At 45.7% G+C, this 21,946-nt stretch overlaps 1 protein-coding gene across 1 annotated transcript in view; it reads right to left on the bottom strand.

The window, feature by feature from the left end:
• usp32 (ubiquitin specific peptidase 32) overlaps nucleotides 1–21,946 on the bottom strand; it is a 111,627-nt gene that overhangs the window by 89,255 nt on the left and 426 nt on the right. The gene's annotated exons all lie outside the window — the stretch shown is intronic.

Below are 21,946 nucleotides of genomic sequence, written 5' to 3'. Positions count from 1 at the left end.
ATATCAATATACCCCTTTTGTTCTTTCTCTAATCTGCTCCACACTGACCTGCAGTTAATTGCAGACGATAAAAAACAACAACACAATCTCAAGATAAGCTAAATATATTACTGTCAAGTGTTTACCCTACAATCCCATATCAGCTAAACTGGAAAACAAAATAAGAGAACGTATAAATTCATGATTTTTTCTGAAATAGTGTTGGTTTTTTTAATTGTTCATAATTTGATGGAAAATCTGCAGTTGCTATACCACTGCTGTACTAGCATTTTTACTTTAAATAACTAAGGCACTTCAACAAAAACCTGCCATTTCTATAACAGACAAAATTGAGATTTCTACACAGAGAACACACACACACACACACACACACACACACACACACACACACACACACACACACACACACACACACACACACACACACACACACACACACACACACACACACACACACACACACACACACACACACACACACACACACACACACACACACACACACACACACACACACACACACACACACTAGATGAAATCATCATAAAGACATGGCGGTGGCAGGTAGTTAATGTTTAAAAATTAGCGTAAAAATGTGCAAATGTTTGCAAAAGTATTTAGTTGATAAAACCGACTGAAATGTAAAGAGGAGTGTTAACTGATTAGCCGAGGCTGCGTTACTTCGAGGTACAGGCTAACGTTAAACCTATAGCACGTACTGTATGCTACATGAGATGCATGCAACAGATGTGTTCATGAGCATCCAAACAATGTGTATTTCAGTTTGACAGATTAAAATTGAAAGTGTTAACTCATTAAAACATTTGGATGTTATTATTATATATGAAAAATCACCTTGAATTAGCAGCTGGATCGTAGCTGTCCTAATGAATGCCTCCTTGTTTAGTTTTTCATCACAATGTTAAACATAACATTACCTATCAGATACGTCTTTATAGTTTTGTTAGCATCGTTTGCATAGTGGCTTCAGTGGATGGATGATAACTCCACCAGCTTCTGCCTCACACGTAAAATACGTCCATTTATGACTCTTGGTGCCTTTTTTTATCAACAAGTCAGACGAAGCAATCACTGTAGTTCACTTCCACATGGCGTTGTTATGTCATGTGAGCCACTTTTTCATTACCTCATACGTCTGAATGCAAGTCTGACTGAAACACTCTATACTGCCCCCATTAGTTCCGGAAATGACACAGCACCAAAACTTCGAGTGCCTCGGTGATTCCAGTGCCTCAAAAAAAACATGCATCGTCTGTGTTTTTTTATTTTAGAACCGAAAGGTTTATTTTCGATACCGCAAGTATCGGTTCTCGTGACATCCCATCTGAAAGTCTTCTCTAATTTTGCTCACTGCTTTTCTCAAAAAATAAAGGTTTTTGTTGAAGTGCCTTGGTTATTAAAAAAAACACACTAGTACTGCAGTGTTATAGCCACCGCTGATATTCTATTAAATTATGAACAGTAAAAAAACAAACAGTATTTTCGAATAAATCAAGTTTTAGTAACTTGTTCTCCAATTTGATCTTGAGTGTATCTTGGAGGGATGGTGCAACACAAAATCAAAGAATAAAGTCACAATGTCGGGATAACACATAAAATGTTTATGTTCCTTCTTCTCATTTGACTTGAGCTCTCCATAAATGCGTGACTTAATTAAGGGGGGTCAAATGTGATTTTTTTCCCCCTCTTTATTTTTACTGGCTGCAGTAGCTGCAGTGTCCACCAGGTGACACATGTGAGCAGCTCAGATGAGTTATACAGTCTATGGTACAGACAGAGAAACAGATAAAAACCCTTTGGGAATGAATCACAGCACTCTATTAAATTATCTGCAGGACTTTTACAGTAAACTTACACATTACACAGTCCTAATGTCATAGTGGATATGTTATGTGTTATGAGCATTTAATTATACACTTATAATAAAATAAGTGGACAGACGTGCTGCCAGGTCTGACTGTGCGCCTAAACCTTAATTCATTCAGTTTATGGTCTCAGTCTCTAGTTTCAAGTCTTCTTCAACACAGAATGCCATTATTCAGTACCTTATGATCCCATTTAGAGTAAAATAGACCATAAAGCAGCGGATGCTTTAGGGCAGGGCTGCATGGCCACCTGTCAGTCAGGATATGTGTAAACATAGTTGTATGTGTATCCACAGCACTGTGGACATTAAAATAGCTGTGACTTGTTTTTGGGTGTTGTCTGTGTTAAAGTCTCAGGACTTTGACCCTCTCACACTTCACTGGCACATTTTGACATCTGGAAAAACAGAGTTCGTTTGCATTTTGCTAACCGAGCTACAGCAGTTAGCACTAGAGACAGGGCCTGTGTGTCTGCAGGTGAACGGAATACAGTTACTCATATTTTGTATTTTAAAGTAACGCAGTAACATGTAATCTGTTACTCCCCAACCCTGGACAGATGTAAACAATGATAAAATCCACAGACAACAGGACGGTCAAGTCTCGTCTTGTCGGTGATTCGGCTCCACAGCAGAGAATCGGCGGAATACATATGATGAATATCAGTACACCAGTCAACATCAAGTCCTGTGAGTTTCATTCACCAGAAACATGGCAAGACACGGTTATCTCAGATTTCAGGTATTGTTTTCAGTTAACTTGTCATGAGCTCTCTCTCTCTGCCTGGCAACTCACTAATTGTACTCATCAGCTTCACCTGTCTCTGCTCTGCTCCTGTTTACCTCCCAGCTGCAGTGCATTTCCCACTCACCACCTCCAGCATAAAGAGTCCTGCTTTTCAGCTCGGCCTTGTCAGACCGTCTGCGAAGTTGCTTCGGTATCGTGCTTCACTGGCTTTACTCCCTGACTCCTGTACAACCCGGACCTGCCTGTAAACCTGCCTGATCTTCTGCCCCGGAAAACCCGACCTGCCTTCGCCCCTGAACCTGCCTGATCTTCTGCCCTGGTAAACCCCACCTGTCTTCGCCCCTGAACCTGCCTGATCGTCTGCCCCGGAAAACCCGACCTGCCTTCGCCCCTGAACCTGCCTGATCGTCTGCCCTGGAAAACCCGACCTGCCTTCTCCTCTGGACCTGTATGATCTTCTGCCCCGGTAAACCGACCTGCCTTTCTGACTGACTACGATCACCTGCCTTCGCCCCTGAACCTGCCTGATCGTCATCGCACTCCCTTTCCCTCCCTGGAACCCTCAATAAAACTCTTAAAACGTGACGCACTTGTGGTCCTCATCTGTCTGGTCCGTGACAGTACGGTCTGACCAGCATGGACCCAGCGCACGACACACCCAGCATGGAACCCACCGACTCTGAACCACCGACTGCCATGCAGCGCCTCGAACATGCAGAGGGAGCGATGCAACGGATGGCTGGAGACATCTCATCGTTGATTCAGCTCGGTCACCAACAACAACAGCGTATCCAACAGCAGCAACAACAGCTAGCCCAGGTCCTGCAAATGCTCACAAACCTGACCTCTCTGTCTGCTCATGACCCCTCCCCAGCTACACCTGCAACTGCACCCGCTCTGTCTGCGCCTTCTCTCCTCTCTGCCCCAGCACCTCTTCAGCATTCAATTGTTCCAGACCCCAACGCTCCAGCTCCCTGTGCGCCTGAGCCAAGGATCGGCAACCCAGAACGTTTCGATGGCACCCCGGCTCATGTACGGGCATTCTTAACCAGCTGCCGGGTCCAGTTTTCGCTACAGCCCAGGACCTTCGGCACAGAGGGGGCCAAATTGGGGTACGTCATTACACACCTGACGGGCCGGGCTCGACTGTGGGGAACCGCTGAGTTTGACCGACAGACCCCAGCTTGTGCTTCCTTCGATGCCTTCGCCGAGGAGATGTTAATGGTGTTCGACCTGGGCTCATCAACAGCGGAGGCGTCCAGGGAACTGATGACCGTCCGCCAAGGGAACCGGACTGTGGCGGACTACTCCATTGATTTCCGAACCCTGGCAAGGCGCAGCTCATGGAACGGGGCCGCACTAGTGGATGCCTTCCTTCACAGCCTGGCGGATTATGTGAAGGATGAGCTCGTCTCGCATGACCAACACTCGATGAGGCCATCGCCCTTGCCGTTCGTATCGACCGTCGGATCCAGGCAAGTCGACGGGAGAAGGGACGCTCCACCCAGCCGTCTGTCCGCACTCTGAGTAATTCGGCTGCTCGGCCACCCTCTTCAGTCACACCCCAGAGCCAGCTCGACCCGCCAGAACCCATGGAGATTGGCCGTGCCTCTCTCACTCCTGCAGAGCGCCAGCGTCGCCTCTCGTCCAACCTCTGCCTGTATTGTGGGGCCAATGGTCATCGTGTCGCCACCTGTCCAAGTAAAAGCCGGAGCTCATCGGATGTAGGAGGGATCCGGTTGAGCTCGATGATCACCCAACCCTCCACCAGCCGTAAGCCCCTGTTTCAAGTTCGACTTGTCCTCTCCGAAACCACCCATACTTTAGCAGCCCTGGTGGACTCCGGTGCCGAGGCTAACATCATGGACATCGAGCTGGCCCATCAGTTGGGGCTGGAGAGTCAACATCTGCCCTGTCCTGTCCCAGCCCGAGCTCTGGATGGCCATCTCCTTGGCACAGTCACCAGCGTCACTGCCCCCATCTCAATGTTGCTCTCAGGGAACCACCATGAAACTATCCGTTTTCACCTGCTCCGCTCCCCAGGCCAACCCCTCATCCTGGGTTACCCATGGCTTCGCCAGCATAACCCCCACCTTGACTGGACGACTGGGACAATCACTGAGTGGGGAAAGGACTGCCACCGGACCTGTTTGCGCTCTGCCATGCTACCCTCCTGTTCGGTACCCACCGATTCTGTCCCTGACCTCTCTAACGTCCCCACATGCTATCACAGACTCCGGGAGGTATTCAACAAGGCCAAGGCCACTTCTCTGCCCCCAGATCGGCCCTACGACTGTGCCATAGACCTCCGTCCAGGAACCGCTCCACCCAAAGGTGGCCTCTACTCTCTTTCTGCCCCCGAAAGAAGAGCCATGGAGGACTACATCAACAACTCCCTGGCAGCAGGAATCATCCGTCCGTCTTCTTCCCCTGCTGGTGCTGGCTTCTTCTTTGTGGGGAAGAAAGATGGGTCCCTCCGTCCCTGCATCGACTACCGGGGCTTAAACGACATCACCATCAAGAACCGGTATCCTCTTCCCCTGCTCACCTCTGCCTTCGAGCTGCTCCAGGGAGCCACGGTCTTCACCAAGCTTGACCTGAGGAATGCTTACCACCTCGTGCGGATAAGGGAGGGAGATGAGTGGAAGACGGCATTTAACACCCCCACTGGCCATTACGAGTACCTGGTGATGCCATTCGGTCTCTCCAACGCCCCAGCAGTGTTCCAGACTCTGGTCAATGATGTCTTCCGGGACATGCTGAACAAGTTCGTCTTTGTGTACCTGGACGACATCTTGATCTTCTCCCGTACCCTGTCCGAACACACCCGCCATGTCCAGCTAGTCCTCAATCGCCTCCCGGAGAACTCCCTATATGTCAAGGCAGAGAAGTGTGAGTTCCATGCTCGGTCTGTGGCCTTCCTGGGATACATTGTGGCAGAGGGGAGCATCCAAATGGATCCAGCCAAGGTCTCTGCTGTGACTTCATGGCCTTTACCAGAAAACAGGAAGAAGCTTCAGCAGTTCCTCGGGTTTGCCAATTTCTACCGCAAGTTCATCCGAAACTACAGCACCGTTGCCCCCCCTCTCACCGCCCTGACTAGTCCCAAAGTGTCATTCTCCTGGACCTCGGCAGCCGACGACGCCTTCAGTATCCTAAAGTCACGCTTCACTTCTGCCCCCATCCTTCAGATGCCTGACCCAGATCGGCAGTTCATTGTAGAGGTGGATGCCTCTGATGTCGGCGTTGGCGCTGTGCTCTCTCAACGAGCGGCAGAGGATGGCAAACTCCACCCCTGTGCATTCTTCTCTCGTCGACTTTCGCCATCAGAACAAAATTACGACATCTGCAACCGGGAGCTGCTGGCGGTCAAGCTCGCTCTGGAGGATTGGCGCCACTGGCTGGAGGGCTCAATAGTTCCATTCCTGGTCTGGACCGACCATAAGAATCTTGAGTACATCCGCTCCGCCAAACGGCTGAACCCCAGATAGTCCCGCTGGGCTCTGTTCTTCACCCGCTTCGACTTTACACTGTCTTACCGTCCTGGGTCACGCAATACCAAGCCTGACGCCCTGTCCCGTCAGTTTCAAAGAGACGATATGCACACCAAGGAACCCGTGCCCATCCTGCCTGGTCCCTGTGTTGTTGCTGCCCTAACCTGGGATGTTGAGCAGCAAGTACAGGAGGCTCTCCGCAACCACCCTGGCCCCAGTTCATGTCCTGCAGTCCGTCTCTTTGTCCCCGAAGAGTTGAGATCCCAGGTCCTACAGTGGGGACACAACTCCCGTCTTGCTTGCCACCCTGGATCCACTCGGACCTGCCATCTACTCACCCAGCGGTTCTGGTGGCCGTCTCTAAAGAAGGACGTTCGAGAGTTTGTTCGTGCCTGTCCCACCTGTAACCAGAACAAGTCTTCCAACCAGCCCCCAGCTGGCCTACTCCAGCCACTACCTGTGCCCTCACGACCTTGGTCGCATGTCTCTCTGGACTTTGTTACTGGCCTACCCCCATCTGACGGCATGACTGTCATCCTCACCATAGTGGATCGTTTTAGCAAGATGGCACACTTCGTTCCCCTTCAGAAGCTGCCATCTGCCAAGGAGACCGCCCAGGTGGTCCTAGACCACGCCTTCCGGATACACGGGTTGCCAGGGGATGTCGTCTCGGACCGGGGCGCGCAGTTCGCTTCCACCTTCTGGAAGGAGTTCTGCCATCTGCTGGGGGCCACAGTCAGTTTATCCTCTGGATTTCATCCCCAGTCCAATGGCCAGTCGGAGCGAGTAAACCAGGAGCTAGAGAAGGCACTCCGTTGCGTGGCATCTTCCAACCCCCGGGCCTGGGCAAAACAACTGACATGGGTGGAGTATGCACACAACTCTCTCACCTGCTCTGCAACTGGCATGTCACCCTTCCAGTGTGTGTATGGCTACCAACCTCCTCTCTTCGCCAGCCAGGAGGGGGAGGTCACCTGTCCATCAGCCCTGGCCTATGCTCGACAATGTCGCCGTACCTGGTCTCAGGCCCGCGCCACACTCCTCAGATCGGCCACCAGCTACGCCATCGGGGCCAACCGCCGGAGGACTCCGGCACCGACCTACCAGGTGGGCCAGAAGGTGTGGTTGTCGGCCAAGGACCTGCCACTCAGAGTTGAGTCACGAAAGCTGGCTCCACGGTTCCTTGGTCCATTCCCCATCCAGAGGGTCATCAGTGCAACTGCTGTCCGGCTCCAACTACCCAGGTCCATGAGAGTGCACCCCACATTTCATGTCTCCAAGATAAAGCCAGTTCACGAGAGCCCGCTGGTTCCGGCTGCACCCCCTCCTCCTCCTCCGCGTCTCGTAGACGGAGGTCTGGTCTACTCCGTCCGGCGACTGCTTCGGTCCAGGCGACGGGGCCGAGGAATTCAGTACCTGGTGGACTGGGCAGGTTACGGCCCAGAGGAGAGGACCTGGGTGCCTGCCAGACGGATTGTGGATCGGACTCTCATCTCCGAGTTCCATCGTCAGCATCCTGACCAACCCTCTGTCCGGCGTGGCCGCCCAAGGGGCCCCCAACATGTTACCTGCCCGACACCTGACGCTGGGCCGGACCCGGCACCTGACCTGGATTCTGACCAATCAGAGTAATTCTGTCTTTAAGTCATCACACACTATTTTTTATATAAGTGACACAGGAAATGGCCGTTTGAAAACAGCTCCAAGTTGTTGTGCTGAATTGCAGTGATAAAACAAAGAAAGAAAAGCAGGTGGGTATCATTGTAGGCACACTAGTTCACAAAATAGCCACACATCGTTTCCACACATCTTTACTATTCATATCCTGTTTTCTCCGGTAGCAACAACAACTTTGCTCCATGTTGCAAATGCAGCACATACAGCATAAAGTTCCTTTTGTTACAGGCGACACATCAACAGGTTTCCCCTCAACCTGTATCTCACACTCTCATTGGCTGTAGCTCGTCAACAGACTCCCTAACAGGTCCAGATAGGTAGCCTGCTTGATGTCTGGAATATGTCTGTGAGGGGGCTTTGCACAGTTCAGACATAGCGCTGATTTGCCTCTGATCTTTTGTCATGGGGCTCCAAAAACTTGAGGCTTGTGGAGGTCAATCATTCATCTTATTCCCATGTGTGTTTTTACATATAATCTGTGTTTTTGTTTTTCTAAGATTATATTTTAGAGGGAAGGGGCGGCATGCAGCAACAGGTCGGCTGTTAATTCCTTCAGGGTGCTCTGCATTAAAAATTTTGAGGTGAAATTGTCTGCCACCGTGCTGAAATCTTGATTGAAAATCAATGTAGTTCTCCCTCTGGCTACCTGTTTTTAAAAATATTTTTGAGAGCGAGGAGACTGTCCACCCGCCTCTGCCTGCATTTACACCAGCAGGCCCAGCCCCAGCAACTGCAACCCAGTCTAACGTGATAGACGAGCCTTTTCTAGCCAACTTACAGTTTCAAATTTCCTGCACGGCATTGTGGTAATGAAACGTTCTCACGTTCTGTGGCACCGGCTCGGTACTTGGAACTCCAGCTCAAAATGCTTGGGCCAAGCATCGCCAAGCAGCTTAGTGATGTCACGAAAGACAGAGGGCCTAACTGTGTCTCAGTCCAGACATTTTTTTAAAAGAGGCTTCTTTCTTGCCACCCTGCCATACGTGTAGAACTCGCGGAATTGTTGTCAAATGCACAGATCGACCAACCTCTGACTTGTAACTCCTTCAAGGTCACCATTGGCCTCTTGGTAGCTTCCCTGATCGATCTTTTCTTGGCTCGGTCATCTAGTTTGGAGGGTCGGCCCAATCTAGGCCAGGTCTGGGTGGATCCATATGCCTTCCACTTCTGGACAAAATTCTGAACGGTACTCAGAGGGATAGTTGAAGCCTTTGAAATCGTTTTAGATCCTTCTCCTAACTTGTGCCTATCCACAACTTTATCCGGGAGCTCTTTTGGAAGTCTTTCCAACCATGGTGAATTCTTTGTGTTACCATGAACTACTAGGAGTGGAATCATCAAGGAACAGCTGATTTTATTCTGAAGTAATCAAAGGAACAGCTGATTATATTCTGATGTAATCAAAGGAACAGCTGATTTTATTCTGATGTAATCAAAGGAACAGCTGATTTTATTCTGAAGTAATCAAAGTCACCACAGTTGATGTCAGGTGGAGGCCAGTTAACTTGGTGTGTAATCTGGAAGGTGATTGGTTAAACCTGTGAATGTTTATTATGGTTATTCTTAAGGGACTCATCACTTTTCCAACACTGCTATTCTAGTTTTTAATTTTTTAATTTAATTTTCGGAAAAAAAAAATGACTTTTACTTGAATGTTGTAAGGCAAAATGTATAAATCACGCTGGAAAATGTATTTTTTTATGTATTATCATTTCAGGCTGTAAAACAAAAAAAAGTGACTATTTCAAAAGGGTATCATGCTTTTCTATAGGCACTGTATTTATCAACCACAGCAACAACAAATGTAAGTTTGATCATTTAATAGGCCCTCTGTGATCAATTTTTTATGACATACTATCTATTTTTGCCTAATGAAGAATTATGAAATTTGTTTCTGACAAAACAAGGTCTGGCTTTTGAATAAGTTGGAAGAAGTGTTCTATTGTACTACAGAGCCAATGTAGAGAAAAAATAGTTCTACTACAGATAATGGCTAAATTGTGCCAATTAGATGGAGAAATGGGAAAGGAAAACAAAGCAGTCCACATTATAGAGAACACTGTATTGTTGATGCTGATGCAATGGGTGTATACTTAGACAGTGGGCTGCATCAACTGCAATGGTTACCATTCAATGCTGATCAACATACACAGAGTTGCTGTTCTTAAAAAACTAATTTCACCTGCCGGCATGACACCGAACATACAGGATGAGGCTGCTGTTTAATGGGATTGGGAAGAAAATATAAAACAACAAAATCTTATTTTTATTTTCAGAGCCAATTATGAATTGAGTCCATAAGTAAGTTTATCAATAATGATACAATAATGCCCTCTGTTTGGCATAGGCTTTGTCTTTGGCTGCAGGCTGTAAACGGAAAATAGACAAACTGCTCTTCTGAGTTTTGTTCAGCACTACCTTAGTCCACCTTGAAGGGATAGTTCGGCTTTTTTGAAGTGGGGTTGCATGAGTGAATAGTAAGAGCGTTACCTACAGTAGTTGGTGTTAGCACGCTGTAGACGGGGGCAGCAGCCGCAGCAAAATGTACTTTAATCCCTTTTACAAAGCCCAGCTAAAATAAACAATATGAACAGCTCCTTCCTTTGGCACTACATTTTCTCAACATATTCTTACGCATTAGCACAACTGTGCAACTTACTGTCCGGGTCGCTGCTCATGTGGTCGACCGGTCGGAGCACAGAGCAACCTGTAGCGTTATTTAGCATTTATTACGTTTTTCTACTTGTTTTATGTATATATTTGTTAATTTTTAGTTTATGGTAAATGGACTTGTACTTATATACCGCCTTTCTAGTCATCTGACTACTCAAGGCGCTTCACAGTGTCTGTCACATTCACCCATTCACACAGACATTCACACTGATGGCAGTGGACATCTACATACCATCTAATCTGATCTAACCATTCACACCACATTTACACACCCATGCGCAGCACAGGGAGCAATTCAGGGTTCAGTGCCTTGCCCAAGGACACTTCGACATGTGGACCAGGGGGAGATGGGGATCGAACCACCAATCTCAATCTCAATCGACCCACTCTGCCACCAAGCCACAGCCGCCGCCGTTTACCCTTTGCATGCCACACACGCCGAGTGTGTTTTCTAACTTTTCAACTACGTTACACAGATGAAGCAGACTTTTTTTCCCTCGCCCGTCCCCTCCTTTGTTTACCTTCCTGTTAACCCCGTGACTGCCGGACAACGCGGAAGTTCTTCTCCTTGTTTTTCTTTTACAATTTCACCCGGCACTTTAATTCTCCATTCGGCATGGATATACCCGTGTTTTTCATGGCCATTCTTCAACTGTGGTTTCTCCTGGAGTTTGTGACGGCGAGCAGAAACAACGACCAGCGGAACACGTATTCCAGAGAGACCCTACTGCAGCTCGGACTCCATCCTCTACACGCCTTCGCCGTAGACTTGCTACCGAAGGAATTACTGCGGAGTAACTCAACCAGCCGTGACAAGTCCACACACAAGAAAAATAAGGTAACCAGAAGGGGGAAGAGAAAGAGCGGAATCAGGGCCAGGCTCAAACGGGAGACTTGTAAACAACGGCCGCTTCCATCTATCTTCTTAGCTAATGTTAGATCCCTCCAGAATAAAACGGACAAGCTACAAGCTAACGTTAATCACATGCATGAGTACAGGACTGCCTCGGTTCTTGCTTTCACTGAGACGTGGTTAAATAAGAACGATGATGACAATGCCCTGCACGTTGATGGCGTCGGCCCCCTTCTAAGACTTGATCGAGACAGAGAGCTCACCGGTAGCTCAACGATCGTCGTGAGGGAGCAACTGTGCACCCCGGACATTGAGCTTCTGGCTGTCTCCCTTCGCCCTTTCTACCTACCCAGAGAGTTTCCTCAGCTCTTTGTCATCCTGGTTTACATCCACCCCAGAGCCAACGCAGTCACAGCCACTGAACACATCACAGACTCTTTAAACAAACTGGACCACATTTCACCGGACTCTCCCAAATTCATCTTGGGTGATTTCAACCACTGCTCCTTGGACAAATCATTAAAAGGTTATCAACAGTATATCACATGCCACACACGACAGGAGAAGACACTGGACAAGTGCTATGGTTCAGTAAATGACGCATACAGATCTGTCGCCGTCCCCCCTCTGGGCTCTGCTGATCACCATGCCATCCTGCTTGCTCTGGCTTACATCTCTGTCATGAGAAGGGTGAAGAAAGTTGTCAAGAACATCAAGCAGTGGACCAACGAAAGCATCATCACACTCCAAGGATGCTTTGAATGCACTGACTGGGACAACCTCCTGGCCCCCTCTGATGACATTAATGAACATGTGGACACTGTGTCATCGTACATTTCCTTCTGTGTGGACAACATCATCCCCTCCAAAACGGTCACTATCTACCCCAACAACAAACCCTGGATCACCAAAGAGCTCAAGGGGATCCTCAACAAGAAGAAAAGGGTCTTCTTCACCGGCTCTGAAACGGAGAAAAAGGAGGTCAACAGAGAGGTCAAGCATGCCATAAAAACTGCCAAGCTGGAGTACAAGAACAAAGTGGAGGAGTGCTTCACGCAGGGTAACCTCCGCTCAGCCTGGCAGGGACTCAAGAACATGGCTGCTGTGAAAACTGCTGCCAGAAACACAAAAACCATCCAGGTTTCAGGCAGCAGCTCTTCATCTCTCCCCAACGACCTTAACTCTTTCTACACAAGGTTCGAGCAGGACAACACCACCCAGCTGGAAGAAGCGATGTCCAAGCTCAAGCCCAGTGACTCAGCAGCCTTCACCTTTAGCGTAGAGGACGTGGTGAGAGCCCTCAGGAAGACAAGGGAGAACAGCTCACCTGGCCCAGACAACATCAGCGGCCGCGTCCTGAAGCACTGTGCTGAGCAGCTTGGGGGCGTGTTTCAGACCCTGTTTCAAAGATCCATGGACAGCAGCATAGTCCCCCAGCAATGGAAACACTCAACAGTTATCCCCATCCCCAAGAAGAGCGCCGTCAAATGTCTGATTGACCTCCGGCCGGTGGCCCTCACCTCTCTTGTGATGAAGGCCATGGAGAGGATCATAAAACAACACATCATCAGGGAAACCCACTCCCAGATGGACCCGCTCCAATTCGCTTATCGAGCTGGCAGGGGCGTCGATGATGCAAAAACATTCATAATAGACACCTGGAGCGCCCCAACACCTCAGCCAGACTCCTGTTTGAAGACTTCTCTTCTGCATTTAACACCATGCAGCCCCACATCCTGGCTGACAAACTCTCAGCCCTCTTTCATCTGGACCAACAGCTAATCCTGTGGATACTGGACTTCCTGACCAACCGTTCACAGAGAGTCCTGGTCAACAGCACCTTCTCCGACCTCCAACACACCTCAACCGGCTCCCCTCAGGGCTGTGTGCTCTCACCTCTGCTCTTCATCCTCTACACCGATGACTGCAGAACCACACAGCCTAACTGTCATCTGGTGAAGTACGCTGACGACACCGTCCTCCTGTCTCTGCTGTCAGGCCCATCTCTGCACCACGGACCAGCTCTTCAGGAGTTTGTGGAGTGGTGTGACAGCTCCTGCCTGGAGCTGAATGTCAACAAAACCAAAGACATGGTGGTGACCTTCTCCAACAAGCAGAGGGAACAGGCTGCATCAGCAAACAATGTGATCCACGGGAAGCCTGTTGAAGCAGTTGAGGGGTACAGGTACCTGGGCACCATCTTCGACAGCCTGCTGAAATTCTCCTCCAACACAGAGGAGATTCTCAGGAAATGTCAGCAGCGGAAATACCTCCTTAGGAAGCTCAATTCCTTTGAAGTCAGCAAGAACATCCTCCTGACCTTTTACTACTCCTTCATCGAGAGCATCATCACATTCTCCATCACATGCTGGTTCTACTCCAACAGCCTCCAGAACAGAAACCGCCTGCAGAGCATAGCCACGGTCTGCTCTAAGATCATTGGACTTCCTGTTAGAACTCTGTCGACCATCCATGAGCAGCAGACACTCAGGTTAGCTGGTCGGATCATGCAGGACCCCTCTCATGCTCTCTTCTCAGCGTTTGAGTGGCTCCCCTCAGGACGCCGTCTTCGCTGTCCCTGCTGCAGGACACAGAGGAAAAGAGCAACCTTCATCCCCAGGGCTGTCCAGCTCCTCAACTCCTGACCCCTCTTACCATCCCCCTCCCCACTCTTGACACCCTCCCCTGGACACTTCACCCCCCCCTCCCTGGACACCTCCATCATAGCACTATGGTCACTTTATTTTTCAGTATTCATCTGGTTACACAGAGCTAGCATATACTTAGACTGCTGTTTTCCTGCCATGCACCACTATCACTTTATTATTTAGTATCTGAACATAGCTTATAGTTATATATTATATTTATACTCTATTACTGCACTGTAGTTCTGTTTACGTCTGCTCATTACACATATGTATCATGTCTGACCTCATCTGAATCCAATCACTGTCCACTTATATCTTTTCTACACTACAGTTCTGTTCATACCTGTTTCAACAGTCTACTGCATGTTTACATCATATACACCTGTTCACATGTCTGCTTACATCTGATACACGCATGTCTTTCTACATCTCACGCCGACGATGTTCTCCATATCTAACCTGTACTAACACACTAACATCCTGACACTTATTCTACCTGTACAAACACACTAACATCCTGACACTTATTCTTCTTTTACACTTTATTCTTGTTGTTAGGTTAAAATGTTTTTGTATAGTTGCACTGTCGTTATTTGCTGCTCTGTGTGCCCTGAATTGCCCCCCGGGGACAAATAAAGTTTTTTTGAATTGAATTTGAATTTGTATTACTCCGCACACCAGCTGTTTGAGTCAGATTTTTTTGTGATTTATGGAATAAACAAACACTAGAAATTAAAAATGAGTGATCATAATAACAACGACAAAATTGTGTTCACTGCAGAGACAGGAGGATCCCTTTATGAGCCGGAGTTTACAGCAGAACTGACAGCAAAGCAAAGATGCGAAAATATTCTAAATATAGCGTACATTTAATTATCTCTTTAGCTGCTGCCCCCGTCCACAGCAGTACATTGCTTTGCTTCTGTACCAGTACTCCCATCTGCTTCTCTAAACCGCCAGCATGTTAACCATCATCTACTGTAGGTACAATCAGGGCTTGACATTAACACCCACCCACCCACCTACCAAATGCGGTTGAATTTCAGCTGTGGTGGGTAACACAGTAGCCCCCTACTAGCCACTTTGGCTGGTTGAATTTAATTGTAGTCTTCTCAAAGTAGAGAACTCGAGAAGTAGATCCAGACATGATTAGCAACTATTCATATGTGGTGGAAAAAGAAAAGAGTCTTCAACAACAAGTGGAATGTTTTGAGATGCACCTGTACATGATTGCTGCTTAGATATCCTATATATAGAGTAATTACTAAGGTTTTCAATTAAAAATATTTGAATAGCATTAGACTTCAGTGTTTATTGTTGTTATAGATAAATTATGTTGTTAATAAATGCTGTATTTAAACAGACAGTATTCATATTGACAGGTTTTTTTCAGTAGAGTTAACTCTCTAATCTTCTATATCCCTGCACCATTTTTTTTTTTATATGGATAAGAAGCTGCCCTTTATATAGGGTATTTTTCTCTTAATATAATATGTATACACATTTGTGGCTAGTGAGAATGCTGAGTGGCTAGTAACTTTAGAAAACCAATAGCCACAGTGGCTGGTGATAAAAAAGGAAGTGTCAAGCCCTGGGTACAATGACTATGGATAAGTACCTCATACAACCACACTTCAATAGTCAAAACTATCCCTTTAAGGCTCACTTTAGGTGGGCTGACATTTAAGATGGAGCAGCATCATTTTATTGACAGCAACACAGCTTTTACATTTGTTTGTTTGTTTTTCATACAAATACCATCATAGTATACCTCTGTGAAATGTCAGGAAGGTTTAAAGCAGGGGTGGGGAACCCTGCTCTTGGAGGGCCACTGTCCTGCATGTTTTAGGTTTCTCCCAGCTCTAACACACCTGAGTCTAATGATCTGCTTGTTATCAAGCAGCTGAAGCTTGTCACAGGTTTAATAATAATTAGAATCTGTGGGGAGAACTCTGAAGCTGCATTAGTGTGTTAGCAGGTATGTTGCCCTCAAAGCCTGGGTCAGCTGTGACACAAAGTCGCTCTCTTTTACCTTCGCTGTATCACCATGGTAACTGATGATTTCAACCAAACCTGGTCAGGAGGATGTTTTCAGCTCAGACTTAGAGCTAAGAGGGATGAGAGATACAGGTTCTCATCAGAGGGTAGTCACTATTGGATCGTCCTTGTTGGACCTTATGTTGCCAATGCTACAAAAAGAAGTCAAATGAAAAAGAAGAGTGTGTCTGTTTCACTGTGATTCTTTGCCACGGGTACATATTTGCATGCAGTTTGTGATGCCGAAACACTGAGCAAAAATACGGTGTGCTGTGTTGTCTGCGCCTGTGTTCAACTCATTGCTGAATATGTTTGCGGCGTTTGAAGTGTTTGAAGTTTTGCATTAAAATGTTTTTTTAACCACTAATACTGCTCAAAATAACCTCTGCAGTAGCATGAGAAGAGTCCTTACACATTAACCAAATAACCAACAATGTAGTTTAATAGACCCTGGGTTCTCTAACTATTTTGTTGGTGCTTTGTTTTCTGTGTAGGGAAACTCTTCTCATGCTTCTGTTTGGTGTTATTTTGAGCAGTATTAGTGGTTAAAAAAGACGTTTGAATGTGTTTAACTTACCGCCCCGAGCTAATCCGTGTTAGCCGCATTTGGCTATTAGCAACTGTTGGCGTCTGTCCCGGATTTCACCAGTTGTTCGTGCACAAAAAAAATGTCTCAGTGGCTTATATAATGAGTATATTTGCCTAAAAAGAACCCAGGATGATTTTACACCAGAATTTTACTTTAAGTGAGCTTCGTCATACCGTTTAACTCAGATTGTTAGTTTTACCGTTTAACTCAGATTGTAAAAGTTTTTAGTTTTTTCATCAGCGATGTTGACAGATTTTCAATGTAGTGAGTGCCCAGGGCCCACAGGTGGTCCTTTGGGTGGGTCCCAGGGCTCTTGACTTTTTTCACCATTCTCCCAGAACCCTCCTGAAATACAATCCAGGCCATCCTGACATGAATGTAGAATATCTTTTTTTCTACGTTATCATTAGTAAAAAGTGTGACCTTTAACATACATAAAACATCATGCAATCAATTATCAACCTTTTTATATATATTTATCTGAAAAGATTTGAGACTAGAGGTAAATAAGGCACACCACAAACAAAGGACTCCTGCAAAGCGAGTAAAAAAAAAAAAGGTGAAATAAAAACTACTTTAAAATGAGCAGAAAACTTAACCGTATAGGTCCTGACACAACATTTGAATGGTCCTCTCTGTCTCATCTCATTGAAAAAACAGCCTGCCCATGTTTCCATAGCAAAGACCATACTGGAAGCCTTTGTGGGATTAGGCAAATCTACATCCACAAGCCAGGCAGGGAGCACAAGATAAGAATGTAAAGCAGCGGTCTGTCACCTAAGCTGATAGGGCCTGCTGAAGTCGAGCAGAAACGCGTACTAAGCAGTTTTCAGTAGTCATGTCCATGAGTGATGAGCATGGTTGTTGCATTACTAAACTACGTGGTGGTCAACCACAAGGTTCAAATAGACAGTGGAGGTTAAGGCAGGGTTTTTTTGATTAAAAATTAGAAAATACATTTTCACAATCAAACACTTTTAAAAAGTTGTCTGACATAGTAAAAAAAAAGCATAACTGTATTATATACGGTTATATACAGTATGACCAATATGTTCAAACTCTCTTGTTTGTTTTGTAGAGCTCAGGGATTTGTGTGGACATTAAATTATTCCATGAAGGAGGTTAAACCTTGGATTCAGTTGGTGAATATGCTGTTGTTAGTCAGGTTTCTCCACAGTGTAAACAGGGATCTGCTCCATGCTAGTGTATTCAGCTACAGTCCTGTTTATCTGCTGTGTTTCTGCTCACTTGGCTCCATATTATCACTGCTGATTAAATAGAGTTGGTTTAGCAGCTGCCACTGTTTCTGTCTCGTTGACTGTCAGACATGTTATTGTGTCTTTTTGTTAAATTAACGCTTGACGGACAGGACTGATGCCATTAGCTGCTTAGCTCCGCCATTAACATTACTGTTTATGATTAGACACTAGTGGCTTGTTCACATCCTTAGCTTTTTCCTGGTTGTTTGCTAAATACTTCCAGTTTGCACTTTTGCTCTGTTCATTTTCACACTGGTCTGAAGGTCCTCCAGCAGCAGCAGCAGCTGTGTTCAGTCAGATCAGAGTTGTTAACGTGATGAACCAGCATTCATGTGCTCAGAGAGACGAGCTGTAGCTTCTGTCTTGTTTTGTCTGCAGATCTGCTGGGTGACGTTACGCGTCAACCGAAGGAGGTGGAGAAGGCACTGTTGAGTATTGATACTTTTGCAAATTAGTATCTAATCCGATACCCTAATATGTACGCAAAGGATATACAGCCTGTTTCAAAAATGTATATAACCTTATACATCCTCTTCATAATCAGGCTATGTTTGAGTTTTCCACCTCCACAAAAAAGTTTCTATGCCCATGTTTGAATGGAAGGTGTTACAACATGCAATGTAATACAGCAGCTCTACAATCTGAGAATAAAAGTACCATCAAGTAAGGACTTTAAAAGGCAAGGACGGACAGGAGTTGTGTTGACTGAACAGAATCAACCATTATCTGTTGCTGGGATATACAGTCAGCTGTTACTTCCGGACGTATTCTTTCTCTACTTTAAATTGACATTTAAAAAAGGAGATTACTTTAAACATTAACATTGATGTTACTCAACACAGAATCACTAGCTGCTGGATCATTTTCCAATACCACAAGTTTATAAATGCCTCAATCTTTGTTCCTGACCAAATGATTGCTTTATCAATTTGTACAGTGAAGGACAAAATAAACTCAATCAGCTGCCCATGGCTATGAAATGAAAACCTCAAGACTTTCCACTCAATCCAGAAGAAACCAGAGCTGATCCAAAGCAAAAACTAGACTTATTCAAATGTATTTAACATGTTTGACACAGCTCTAACTCTAACTCTACCTTCCCAGCTGATTCAATACTTAGACATCAGACGACCTTTCTCTTTGTAATGTCCCCTTTACTGATTTTAAAATTATTCTAATCACACATGCTACTTTTGCATACCAATGATCAACCAGGAACTGAGTTTCTTTCCTATAGAAGTAATTGTCATTCAACATTTAAAAATTGAGTGGACTTTGACCTCTAAAACCCTAGATGCCAAGTCCCAACTCTGGGGTAGTGGACCGCCACAACTAGGTCTGCGGTTAACCGTTAATCAGTTATAGTAAACATCCGAGAACATTTCTGACTGGTTACAGTCTGTAGGTTAGATTACATACACACTTTGAATCTATCTGTTGCCTTGAGTCCGCTGCTTCTGCTTCCAAGACAGAGGAACCAGCTGCCGCCTGCAGGACCATGACGCTACAATCTGGGAGGGGACTACCAACACAGCACATGGGGAGGAAGAGGCGGAGTGTGAGGTAGAACCGTATTTGAGGGAAATCTCCCCATCCCTTGAAAAAAAAAAAAAATCTCATTCACTGGTGGAAAGAACATAAGAGGAATCCAGAGGCTCGCCATCCTAGCTATCTGGCCATCCCGGGAAATCAATGCCCCAGCAGGCCTCATGGTCATCACACTACAACCAGAATCACCACAGAACATGTGAATATTTCGATCTTCAACAAAAATCATTACTTTGAATCAAAATTATGTTTTGTTGTTGTGATTGAGTGCAGTTGTCGCTTACTTCATTTAAAATCTGTTTCTTTTCCACATTTAATTAGATCATTCAAAAGTGTTTTGTTATAGCCTATGCTACGAAGTAATGCGCCAATAAACAAAGTTGTTTTGTTGTACTTTTAACAAAGCTCTTAAAAATTTATTCCTTGTCCACATTAACACTAGGAGCATGGCAGCATATCATTTAAATTGACAACTGTACTCTTCTTTGTTGCGGCAGTGACCTGAAATGTCTTCCATGCCTCTACAGGTTGAGGCAATTAATAAATATTTTTAAAATCAGTGCAGCAGTATGGTGACTTTAGCATACCCCATATTTCAAGCAGCCATACTTTATGCTCTGCATGACTTCAAATTGGAAACAGTTCTCATCTCTTATCCATTCAACATCTTTATTTTAATTGAAGTCATCGCACTTACGATGCACAAACTTTTTACACTGATGTAAGATTGTTCTATTTAAGAATTTGCTCATATAACAGAAAAAGCAGATGCAAATATCTGAGCCTCAGACGCTTGGGCAACATATTTTTTGTCTGTAGGACACGAATATCTCTCATAAAAATACTAGTTCTACTCTGGGCATATGGTAGCAATTACACCGGGCTGCAGTTAGAAACTGTAAACAAAATGAACAGAGGATGCATAATCAACCCAGCAAAATTAGTCTTGAAAGAAGTCTGAATGACCCTGGGTTTACTACAGGAACACATCAAAGCCTAACCTTTCCAACAGCATTGTTCCTTGACCATTATCATGTTAATGTCTTACTAGAGAAAGCTTCCATGAAAACTGACCTCATGATTGCGGCAGCCGAGCCTATTGTGGGAATTAGGAACGCTGCCATGTGACTGGTCAGATAAGGCTGGATGGCTGGATAATTCCACCCCTGTGTGTACATGTGTGGTCACATGTGACGATCAGAGTAAGAATGGCTTAAGGAATGTCCAAACTACCACACAAGGAGCTGGTATTAAAAATATACCATTTAGGCAATAAAAGCAACCATAGGTAAATGTTTGTTCAAACACAGGCTTCTGTGTGAAAAAAAATAGTGAAGATCCTGGCTGAAAATAATTCAGAGACCTTACTCATAAATGCAAAGGACAGTTCTGTCTAAATTCCCCTCAGAAGCCTGGTATATTTTAGACATGACAATGTCCTGGATGGAGGTGTAACTGCCTCTAATAGCCTGAAATCAAGATAAACAAAGTTCAGCTAGTGGCAACCCAGGGAGTAAAGTGCAACTAGGGATAAGATCTCATATGCGTTTCCTGATAAATGCTCACCCACATCTCACATAAGTGCACCAACGTGCAGACAATGCATCACTTCCAACACAGTTTTACCCCTATAGCAACACAAATACAGTATATACAGGTCTGTGAGAATCTATTTATGTATGTATATCAGTGATCGACCAATCCTCCCCGTTTAAAAATGTCCACACTCTAACATCAATTCAAACTTAATGCAGCGACAGCAACGTGAGGCAGCGTGTTGTTCCGCCAAACGCACTGACATACAGCTAACGTGAGCTAACTCGTGTGTGTGTGTGTGTGTGTGTGTGTGTGTGTGTGTGTGTGTGTATGTATGTACATAAGAACAGAAGCAGAATGATAGTCCCCGAGCACAAACACTTGCGATTAACAGTGACTATATCACATGGCTAAGCTTGAAAATCCGCCAAACGAAGGCTAAAACAAACAGCCTGGGGCCATCTCCCTCTGACAACTTAGCTAGCTGTAGCGACCTAGCTAACTAACGTCTAACAGTTAAACAACTGTCTAGCTTAGCTAACGTTAAAACGTTAGACAAGTAAGCAGCACTCTCATTGACATTACTCGACATTAGCTAGCTCAGGTGATAAGAGCTATCATAAGTGGCGCACTGTTGTGTCAGACAGAAGCTAAGCACACATCCGAGACTGTCTGCACAACCGTTTTTCCAAACACCGTGAAGTCAGCCCATCCCTCCTGTTAGCCAACACCAGCCACACAACCACCGCGCTGGTAGCTATGAGAGAAGCAGTCCAAACATCTGTCCATTTGACGTGACCTTGCTTATAAGCGAAGGTACGCGCCTCATAAAACACCAGGCAGCTCAGTTACAATATTGCTAGGACGAATAACCCAATTCGGGATTGACAGAATCCATATTACGACGTTTAGTTGAAAATTATTTATGCTTTCATTACTAGTGAACCCTTCCTACAGCACCACAAAGAGTGTTGTGCGTTGACGGAAGGCTACTGAAGG

This window comes from Echiichthys vipera, assembly GCF_963691815.1.
Source record: "Echiichthys vipera genome assembly, chromosome: 5".
In the NCBI taxonomy this organism is placed as follows: domain Eukaryota; kingdom Metazoa; phylum Chordata; class Actinopteri; order Perciformes; family Trachinidae; genus Echiichthys; species Echiichthys vipera.
This window is presented reverse-complemented; position numbering and strand designations above follow the sequence as displayed.